General features: G+C 41.8%; 1 pseudogene; it reads right to left on the reverse strand.

Annotated features, from left to right (window-relative positions):
- Positions 1-1,063: 1,063 nt before the first annotated feature.
- LOC112403261 (olfactory receptor 52M1-like) lies at positions 1,064-5,408 on the reverse strand (annotated as a pseudogene).
- Between the last annotated feature and the right edge of the window lie 4,572 nt (positions 5,409-9,980).

Consider the following 9,980-nt stretch of genomic DNA (forward strand, 5'->3'; position numbering starts at 1 on the left):
TACTGATGATGATTTTTAACCATTGGCCCCCTAAAATTCACTGAAGTTCTAGGTTTTGAGTGTTAAGATTTGTCTCCTACCCTTTGGAGCATGTGTGTCTTACTAAGGCCTCTATTGTACTAAACACCTCTAGCTCATTTGGCCAGATCAACATGCCATCGATGGATGATGGTGGAGGTCCATAGGATGCCCAGTCATCTTTAAATTATATTACGTCACAGGAAAAGAGTTAACATGCCCTTGAGGCAAACTGCATATGAGAACTATTGTCCACCCCCGTTAATGGAAATTGTTTTTGGTGTTTTATCACTAAGATGGAAAACAATACATTTGCCAGATTCTCCATGTACCTCTGAAGCACTTTTGACTCTTGGTGGAGAGAAGTGTTAGAGGTTATTTGGCCTTCCCAACTCTTTGGCTCTTACCTCACAGGCCAGCAACACCACGTGGAAGTTACTCAACCTACCAAGTACAGTCATTCTAATTATTCATTAAGTGACTGAGAACTGACTTTCTCCAAAACTTCAATTACTAATTAGACTCTGCTACCCAGAGTAGAACCCCAAGTCTAATAGAGGGACTACGATTATGCTTTTGATTTCTGGGTGTCAGGGTCAACTCAAACTTTAACCTTCAATGCCTTGGTATTCCCCTCTCTTTAGTATAAAATTGCCTGAGTAAATGGCCAAAGTTATCTTTTAGGAAGGTCTCAGGAAATCATCATGGTATATAATAAGCATGTTTCTTTCACAGTTCTTCCACTTAGGTATCCAGGTACCTCTTCAGTTACAGTCCTAGATCTTAACACTGGCACAGGTCTGGGAACTGAGCAAGAGACTGACTTTATTGGAGTGACCATCCTCAGCCTCTCATCCTCCATTCTTGCCTTGTTCTATGAATGGTAAGCAGAGCCTTGCTGGATGCCCATCTATTTTGGCCCTTGGGACACATTATCCTATTAACTATCTTTAACACTCCCTGTGGGCCAAGCCCCTTTGATTTTCACCAGTTTTTAGAGTAATTTCAACCCTCTGGCTTGTTAAGTGCTTCCATCTGGCCTCTGCTATGGCAAGGGGACCACAGCCATGTGCTCACAGTAGGAGTGGGAGATGACACAGGCTTTGTAAAGGGGCAGCTGCAGGTGGATCATCAGAGGCAGGGGTCCAATGTGGAATACACCCCAGAAGAGGCCAGCTAGCCCCTAACATCCCACCATAGTATAAATGAGCACTGTGGTATGATAGAGTGGGTCGCAGATGGCTATGTAGTGGTCAAAAGCCATGGCAAGGAAGATGCCTTACTCAACCGTGGCAAAGCAGTGGATGAGGAACATTTGAGCCAAGGAGCCATCCAAGCCAATGTCAACAGCACCAAATCAAAAGATTCCCAGCAGTCTGGGGATAGTGGAAGTGGACAGGACCAGGTCAATGATAGCCTCTAGGCACAGGAAGAAGTACATGTGCTGGTGCAGGCAGTGCTCCACCATTACCACAGCCTGAGTGGTGACATTCCCTTCCATGGCCACCAGGTATATGGAGCCAAAGGGGATGGAGAGCCAGATGTGCAGGGACTCCAATCCTGGAATGCCAGTGAGCTGGAAGGAGCTGGGTCCCGAGCAGACATTATGAAAAGTGAGCGTGGCTAGTTATAAATGCACCTTCTCACTTATGCCTCAAAATGCAGTAGAACTTTTTTCTGGAAATAAAAGACAAGAATATTCTTAGGTCCTATAATAAGGAATAGGTTGTTGACTGGATAAGATTCTATAAACATTCTTCAAAGTTACAGAATAATGTCACAAGTTATTACTATGTGAAGATATCTATAGATTTTTCAAGCACAAGCCAGAATACATATTTGAATGAAATGTATGAATATCTTTTTTTGCAATAGACTCTCAAAGTAATGTTTTTGCATCAATGAAAGTGACCTAAGGTGGACAAGTAACTATTAAGTCATTTAACTCTTGTAGGTTGGCTATTAGGTATTTTTCAGAATCATATAAGCAGGATTTGGTGTGAGGGCTCCTTGATTAGAGATGCATTGATACTGAAAGATACAGTCTGGGACTCTAGATAGACCCCTGGGACTATCTAGACTCTATGTTAAGTCAAAGCTTAATCTTGGGGCCAGCATTAGCTATTGGATGAGCTGAAATATTTAATCTGCAGACCAAGATCACAAGGCAGATGCAAGCTGGTGAAGAAGACTCTCCAGGGGGTGGAACAAAAATGATTTCTGACAGGTGAGAGCTGATGATGGGAGCTCAGTTTGTGTCTGCCCAAAGGTAGATCCATGCAAGGGCTTACTACTTTCTTGGAGGCTGAGTGAGGATAAGATTCTAGAAGCAGAGAGTGTTCTCCCCAGGAGGGAAAAAAGATAACATTCATTGTAGACTAGCATGAAGCCTAGATGACTATTTGGCCAAAGAATCGGCCTTACTCAGAGTTCAGAGCAATTGGTTAATGGGGAAATATATATTGAGAAAGACAACATGGAAATAGTTTTATTTTTTTTTAGGATCTAAAGGATCATGCCAGAATGTGTTCCTATATACAATAGAAGAATGTCAGGGGAATAAGTATGTAAGAAGCTTTGTCTTCCACATCTTGAGCCTAGTTGGTTTGGATATAGCAAAGTAGCCAGTATCTGGCCTTTAGAATTTTTCAGATCTGATTTCATATCTTGGCAGTAGGAGCTTGAGGCAAATTAATTTATCCCATTAGTTAAATACAACTGACCTCATTCTACAACAAAATTAAGTACTGTGTCCTAGAGAAGTCATGAGGATTGAATGAGAAGGCAGTGTCTGAGGAACAGTAACCCTAAGCTTTACCTCTTTAGACAGTTGAGACTAATGTGTAAAACCAAAGATACATTCAGTAAACTTCAAGAAACGTTGGAATGTCTCTCTCCAGGTAGTCATGGTGCCAGAAGGATGCCACCAGGTGCCAGGCAACTCGTGTAAGCTGTTTGTAGTGACTTTATCCCACAGAATCCCTCCGCTTGAGCTGGGATTTTCCTCCATCTCAAGATTCTCATAGATGACTATGAATGAGAACAGAGAAAGTGTTGGCAGAAGCAGGAAAAAGGGAAGGTGAAAAGGCTGAGTTACTGGGGCTGGGAAAGAAAGAGTGCACAGGAATCAGCCTGTGATTGAGGTGAGGAGGTGGGGTGAGGCAAGGCTTTAGGCTGGGGGGACCCTGTCTTTGTTTCTTACCCTTTGTGTTGCTTATTCTCCATCTGTTCTCCATCTATTCCTCCCGATCTCTGTTCTCTGTCCCCAGAAGCTGACATTTATGGAGTACTGCTTTTCTTTTTCCCCTCCAGTTTCTAGGTGGGCTCATCTCATGTGACGCAGGAGATAAGAGGGTGAGACTAGCCATCCAGAACTTATTCCCCAGTCCCTTTCTGCCAGGTGCACTTGGCAGTGCTGTGATTTTCTACCAAACACCACAGCTCCTAAAAGTGACACCCCCCCCGCCACCCCGCACTTGTGTTCTGGCAACTGCATCTTGCCTTACCTGGTTGGCCTGAGTTAGGTGATGCTGCTCCCTGGGGTTAGTCCTGGGCCTCCACCATCCCTTGTCAGTTTTCTTAACCCTTCCCAGGCCTCTGTAGATGATCTCTTCAGTTGCCCCCTTGACCATGCCACTTCTTCTTTGGATATATCAGAACAGATCCCAATAGTGTACAGTCTTCACCAGTATCATTGCTTGAAAACTTGCCTGCTTCCTCAGAAGGAGACATCTGAAAGTGGACAACTTCACAGAACTAGTTCCAAAGACAAAAGAGTTATAATCTCATTGTGGTCAAGTGCTAAATGATCTTGACCACGCTGTCTACATTTACATTTAAAGGGGTCTTGTCTACTTTACCCCACTAAGCAAAATTGTAATCATGCAAAGAAATGTCTTACTCCAGAAAAGGGAAAATTTTTGAATAGAAAAATCAGCGGAACTTGGCAAATGAATTTGTCTTCTGTTCTGATGCTTGTCCCACTTACAGTGGTTACCTTCCTCCTATGATAGACACTGAAACATCTTGCACACTATCTTCCCTTCTGATGTTGAGTCTCATCACTACTGAGCCACACCCTGGGGCAGTGGTTCCCCTCTACATTTGGGCAGAGCAGTCATGTTATAGGAGGATCTCACAGACCAAATTACATAAGAGGCTAAATCTATACCTAGTGAATTATTGGCATAAGAAGTGATTTCTCTTGAAAGTAGGCAGACCTCTACTACGTTCCAGACCTTATTAGATCCATGTCTAACGTGCCCCTTCCTATGAACTGGCCTCAAGCCCTGGAGTTAGGTAGATTTGATTTTTATCCCTCCTTGCTTCCTCATACCTAACAACACACAGAGCTGTTTTCATGATGGACATTCCATCTCCATCTCATCTCTTCCTCTTCCTGTCCATCTCCAGGAACATATTAAACTGAAAAGTGTACCCACGACTGGGGGGATGCATTTCAACTGTTGGGTGGAGGTGGCTGAGCTTTGGGACTAGATTTGGTGACCATTATTCTAAGATCCTAACACACCTTAACTTATGCCTCCCTAGTCAGAAGCCAAGCCCTCACACTTTAAACACAACCGAAGGAGGCTACAGGACAGCTCCCACCTGAGCTGTATCCAAGTACATTTACCAACACCAACCACTATTATTACCATTCTCACCCTGCTCACTACTTTCCTATGGGGCTGAATTTTGCCATTTCCCAACTCTGTCAAGTTATTTTGTCCCTGTTAACTACCGATGTTCTTTCCTGGTGTTTGAATAGAGTCTTCTCACCTTGCTCACCTAGATGATCTTTACAGATGCATAATTCCACAGCTTAGGTATCACCCTAAACAGGCCTGTCTTTGTACTGCACACAGATAGTAATATGGATTGCCTGCTTACCTGCCTGTTTCCCTGAACAGAATATAAGTTTCATGAGAGTAGGGACCATGTTTATCTCACTCTCTGTTGTAACACTTATGCTAGCACGGTGCCTGGCTATGTTAAATAAAAATAAAATATCATGTCTTTTTAAAGCACCTGGAGGTATTTTGGAGGATCCTGTATTGGCTAGTGAACTAGAGTCCTCTTCAGCCTCCTTGTGTGTGACTCTATGTGGACTCCACCCTTTCTAAGTCACCTTCCAAGAGAATTCCTTCCTTTTGGGTCTTGGAGACTTATACAGGATCATGATCTAAAGTTGGATGCCCAGGAGTTCCAAGTCTGTTCTTCCTTACGAGTTGGGAATGCTTACTGATGACTTTTACTCCTTTTCTAGATTCTCCTTGTAAGATGCTCTTACCTGGGATGGGTAGTGTCAACAAGAACCTGGGGCTCTGCAAATGCCTCTGAGGCCTGTCACTTATAAGCATTCTGTTCAGGGGTAAAGGGACTTTCATGTTTAACCTTCCCACCATCTCAGTGGAGAAGGAAAATAGCAGGCTTTGTCCCACAGAATGGATACAGATTCTAAAACTGAACAGTTACCTGCAGCATGTCAGGGTTGGTCCATAGAGGTCTGGATCTATGTAGGGGAAACTTCTTATTTGAATCATGATCCCTTGGGTCCAAGTCCTGCTCTTCCTTGTTCTCCAACCTCCCTGTAGTCTACAGCTAGTCTAAGGACACCAAGTAGAAATCAGAAAGGCTTTCCTAGAGGAGGGATGAGGAATCTTCTTGGGATTAGAGCTCAGCCTGGCTGTCAGTCTCTAAGGAAGTTTGATATCCTTACAGCACTTGGAGATGGTGGTAGAGTCCTGAATTAACTTCAAGACAGACCAGTGGGGGCTTCCCTGGTGGCGCAGTGGTTGAGAATCTGCCTGCCGATGCAGGGGACACGGGTTCGTGCCCCGGTCCGGGAAGATCCCACATGCCGTGGAGCAGCTGGGCCCGTGAGCCATGGCTGCCGGGCCAGCGCGTTCGGAGCCTGTGCTCCGCAACGGGAGAGGCCACAACAGTGAGAGGCCTGCGTCACGCAAAAAAAAAAAAAAGACAAGTGGCTATTACCTACAAATGAGATAGTGCAGGTTTTCCCCTCATTCTGCTTTACATTGTAAGAGAAGGACCCCAGAGACTTGAGTAGAGCAGTGCATCTCCTTTAAATCTTTCTGAACCTAAACTTCCCAACCTAAAATCCCATTTCTTAGAAAGGAGGAAAACTTTTCTGTTTGGCTTATCCTCTGGTGTGTCCTAATGGGCTTCTCATGGGTTGTGGGGCAACACACTTTAGGACATGTGACAAGACATGGCCTTTGAAGCTGAAAAGGCTTGAGTTTGCAAGCCAGCTTGGTTACATACTCACTATGTAAACTTGAACAAGTTGTTTCATACTCAATTTTTCAAGCGTAAAATAGGAATAATACCTATCTCTGGGTAGCTCTCATAATTGAGATACTGTATAAAAACGGACTAGTAAGGAAACATACCAGGTGCTGAAACAGCATTGTTATTACCATCACTGCTGTTTTTGCTTCTGGGAGGGGTTAAGACTGAGACAGACATCTTTAATCGTTCCCTCAGACCAGGAGCCAATGTCAGGGCAGGGGTTAATGAACTAGAATCAATACAGAAATAACCTAATTTTTACTTCTACGCCCTTTCCAGAGGATTCTACTTCTCTCGCACCTCAGGAGAAGCTAGGAACTTCTAAAAGCTTGCTACCTGCTCCCCAATCTTAAATGATATATTCTATGTAAAACTGCTTGTGGTTGCTGAAATATACAGGGTAATTTCTTGCTCCAATGCCTGTGAACATGTTATACCCTCAGCCCAGTGAAAGGAGGAATATCATTCCATACAGATTCATATCTAGCTTTCGAAATTTGGGTCAGTAATCACCTTGTCCAAATGATGACCTCTGCCTTTTAGATTTTAATATATGAGCTATGTTTCTCTGTACTGGATCACTTCCATGTTATTTATTTATTTATTTGATATTTACTATTTATTTTTACATCTTTATTGGAGAATAATTGCTTTACAATGCTGTGTTAGTTTCTGCTTTATAACAAAGTGAATCAGTTATACCTATACATATGTTCCCATATCTCTTCCCTCTTGCGTCTCCTTCCCTCCCACCCTCCCTATGGCACCCCTCCCGGCAGGCAAAAATCACCCAGCTGATCTCCCTGTGCTATGTGGCTGCTTCCCGCTAGCTATCTACCTTAAGTTTGGTAGTGTATATATGTCCATGCCTCTCTCTCACCCATTTTTGGATTGGGTTGTTTGGTTTTTTGCTATTGAGCTGTATGGGCTGCTTGTAAATTTTGCAGATTAATCCTTTGTCAGTTGCTTCACTTGCAACTATTTTCTCCCATTCTGAGGGTTGTCTCTTGGTCTTGTTTCTGGTTTCCTTTGCTGTGCAGAAGCTTTGACGTTTCATTGGGTCCCATTTGTTTATTTTTGTTTTTATTTCCATTTCTCTAGGAGGTGGGTCAAAAAGGATGTTGCTGTGATTTATCTCATAGAGTGTTCTGCCTATGTTTTCTTCTAAGAGTTTGATAGTTTCTGGCCTTACATTTAGGTCTCTAATCCATTTTGAGTTTGCTTTTGTGTATGGTGTCAGGGAGTGTTCTAATTTCATTCTCTTATATGTACCTGTCCAGTTTTCCCAGCACCACTTATTGAAGAGTCTGTCCTTTCTCCACTGTACATTCATGCCTCGTTTATCAAAGATAAGGTGACCGTGTGTGCACAGGTTTATCTCTGGGCTTTCAATCCTGTTCCATTGATCTGTATCTCTGTTTTTGTGCCAGTACCATACTGTCGTGATTACTGTAACTTTGTAGTATAGTCTGAAGTCAGGGAGCCTGATTGCTCCAGCTCCGTTTTTCGTTCTCAAGATTGCTTTGCCTATTTGGGGTCTTTTGTGTTTCCATACAAATTGTGAAATTTTTTGTTCTAGTTCTGTGAAAAATGCCATTGGTAGTTTGATAGGGATTGCATTGAATTTGTAGATTGCTTTGGGTATTAGAGTCATTTTCACAATGTTGATTCTTCCAATCCAAGAATATGGTATATCTCTCCATCTATTTGTATCATCTTTAATTTCTTTCATCAGTGTCTTATAATTTTCTGCGTACAGGTCTTTTATCTCCATAGGTAGGTTTATTCCTAGATATTTTATTCTTTTTGTTGCAGTGCTAAATGCTAGTGTTTTCTTGATTTCACTCTCAGATTTTTCATCATTTGTGTATAGGAATGCCAGAGATTTCTGTGCATTAATTTTATATCCTGCTACTTTGCCAAATTCCGTGATTAGCTCCAGTAGTTTTCTGGTAGCATGTTTAGCATTCTCTATGTATAGTGTCATGTCATCTGCAAACAGTGACAGCTTTACTTCTCCTTTTCCGATTTGGTTTCCTTTTCTTTTCTGATTGCAGTGGCTAAAACTTCCAAAACTATGTTGAATTAGAGGGGTGAGAGTGGGCAACCTTGTCTTGTTCTTGAACTTAGTGGAAATGCTTTCAGCTTTTCACCACTGAGGATGATGTTGGCTGTCGTTTTGTCATATATGGCCTTTATTATGTTGAGGTAAGTTCCCTCTATGCCTACTTTCTGGAGGGTTTTTATTATAAATGGGTGTTGAATTTTGTCAAACTTTCTCTGCATCTATTGAGATTACCATATGGTTTTTCTCCTTCAATTTGTTAATATGGTGTATCACATTGATTGATTTGCGTATACTGAAGAATCCTTGCATTCCTGGATTAAACCACCCTTGATAACGGTGTATGATCCTTTCAATGTGCTGTTGGATTCTCTTTGCTAGTATTTTGTTGAGGATTTTTGCATGTATGTTCATCAGTGATATTGGCCTGTAGTTTTCTTTCTTTGTGACACCCTTGTCTGGTTTTGGTATCAGGGTGATGGTGGCCTCGTAGAATGAGTTTGGGAGTGTTCCTCCCTGTGCTATATTTTGGAAGAGTTTGAGAAGGGTAGGTGTTAGCTCTTCTCTAAATGTTTGATAGAATTCGCCTGTGAAGTCATCTGGTCCTGGGCTTTAGTTTGTTGGAAGATTTTTAATCACAGTTTCAATTTCAGTGCTTGTGATTGGTCTGTTCATATTTTCTATTCCTGATTCAGTCTTGGCAGGTTGTGCATTTCTAAGAATTTGTCCATTTTTTCCAAGTTGTACATTTTATAGGCATAGAGTTGCTTGTAGTAACTCATGATCCTTTGTATTTCTGAAATGTTGGTTGTTACTTCTCCTTTTTCATTTCTAATTCTATTGATTTGAGTCTTCTCCCTTTTTTTCTTGATGAGTCTGGCTAATGGTTTATCAATTTTGTTTATCTTCTCAAAGAACAAGCTTTTAGTTTTATTGATCTTTGCTATCATTTCTTTCATTTCTTTTTCATTTATTTCTGATCTGATCTTTATGATTTCTTTCCTTCTGCTAACTTTGGGGTTTCTTGGTTCTTCTTTCTCTAATTGCTTTAGGTGCAAGGTAAGTCTGTATGTGTCTCTAGGTCTGAAGTGGGTCTCTTGTAGACAGCATATATGTGGGTCTTGTTTTAGTATCCATTCAGCCAGTCTGTGTCTTTTGGTGGGAGCGTTTAATCCATTTACATTTAAGGTAATTATCGATATGTATGTTCCTATTCACATTTTCTTAATTGTTTTGTGTTTGTTATTGTAGGTCTTTTCCTTCTCTTGTGTTTCTTGCCTAGAGAAGATCCTTTAGCATTTGTTGTAAAGCTGGTTTGGTGGTGCTGAACTCTCTCAGCTTTTGCTTGTCTGTAAAGGTTTTAATTTCTCCATCAAATCTGAATGAGATCCTTGCTGGGTAGACTAATCTTGGTTGTAGGTTTCTCTCCTTCATCACTTTAAATATATGTCCTGCCAGTGCCTTCTGGCTTGCAGAGTTTCTACTGAAAGGTCAGCTCTTAACCTTATGGGGATTCCCTTGCGTGTTATTTGTTGTTTTTCCCTTGCTGCTTTTAATATGTTTTCTTTGTATTTAATTTTTG

This window comes from Neophocaena asiaeorientalis, unplaced genomic scaffold, assembly GCF_003031525.2.
Source record: "Neophocaena asiaeorientalis asiaeorientalis breed wild unplaced genomic scaffold, Neophocaena_asiaeorientalis_V1.1 scaffold1122, whole genome shotgun sequence".
Lineage (NCBI taxonomy): Eukaryota > Metazoa > Chordata > Mammalia > Artiodactyla > Phocoenidae > Neophocaena > Neophocaena asiaeorientalis.